The sequence below is a fragment of the Coturnix japonica genome, unplaced genomic scaffold, assembly GCF_001577835.2.
Source record: "Coturnix japonica isolate 7356 unplaced genomic scaffold, Coturnix japonica 2.1 chrUnrandom532, whole genome shotgun sequence".
Lineage (NCBI taxonomy): Eukaryota > Metazoa > Chordata > Aves > Galliformes > Phasianidae > Coturnix > Coturnix japonica.
Window position 1 is genome coordinate 45979 of NW_015439915.1, and position 1027 is coordinate 47005.

General features: G+C 45.2%; 1 protein-coding gene and 1 long non-coding RNA gene across 3 annotated transcripts in view; both read right to left on the bottom strand.

The window, feature by feature from the left end:
• DPF2 (double PHD fingers 2) overlaps positions 1 to 1027 on the bottom strand; it is a 31762-nt gene that overhangs the window by 5246 nt on the left and 25489 nt on the right. The gene's annotated exons all lie outside the window — the stretch shown is intronic.
• LOC116652657 lies at positions 58 to 995 on the bottom strand. The gene is made up of 2 exons (XR_004305798.1): positions 155 to 995; positions 58 to 90 (listed from the first exon to the last, which is right to left on the bottom strand). It is a non-coding gene; the product is annotated as an uncharacterized LOC116652657 (long non-coding RNA).

A 1027-nucleotide genomic window follows, 5' to 3' on the forward strand; every position in this document is an offset into this window, starting at 1 on the left:
TTCGCTGCTTTTTAACCCCATTTCCATCAGTCTTTTGCCCTATTTCTTCAGGTTTTACCCCATTTCTATCAGTCTTTTGCCCTATTTCACCTGGTTTTACCCCATTTTCCTGCTTTTTAGACCCATTTTTGATCAGTCTTTTGCCCTATTTCACCTGGTTTTACCCCATTTCTATCAGTCTTTTGCCCTATTTCACCCGGTTTTACCCCATTTCGCTGCTTTTTAGCCCCATTTTGACCGGTCTTTTGCCCTATTTCACCTGGTTTTACCCCATTTCCATCAGTCTTTTGCCCTATTTCACTTGGTTTTACCCCATTTCGATCAGTCTTTTGCCCTATTTCACCTGGTTTTACCCCATTTCGCTGCTTTTTAGACCCATTTTGACTGTTTTTTTGACCTATTTCACCTGATTTTACCCCATTTCTCTCAGTCTTTTGACCTATTTCACCAGTTTTTACCCCATTTCTATCAGTCTTTTGCCCTATTTCACCTGGTTTTACCCCATTTCGCTGCTTTTTAGCTCCATTTTGATCACTCTTTTGCCTTATTTCACCTGGTTTTACCCCATTTCTATCAGTCTTTTGCCCTATTTCACCTTGTTTTACCCCATTTTGCTTCTTTTTAGCCCCATTTTGCCTCTTTTTACCCCAATTTCCCCCTTTTTTCCCCCAAAATCCCACCCCATAACATCCATCTCCATCGTCTGTCCCAAATCCACCTTTTTTCCACCCAAAACAACCCCCCATAGCAATGAATGGGGGATGGGGCCCCACCCGCAGCTGTTCCCATGGCCCGTCCTATTTGTGGTGTTATTTTAACCCTAAATACCCTTTTTTGGCTTGTTTTGACTTTATGGGGTGGGGTGGATTTTGGCTCAGCATCAAAGGAGACGTGGGGCCCTATAGGGGATATGGGGCGGCCCTATAGGGGATATAGGGGGCCCTATAGGGGATATGGGGGGATATGGGGGGAGCCCTATAGGGGATATGGGGCGGCCCTATAGGGGATATGGGGTGTCCTATAGGGG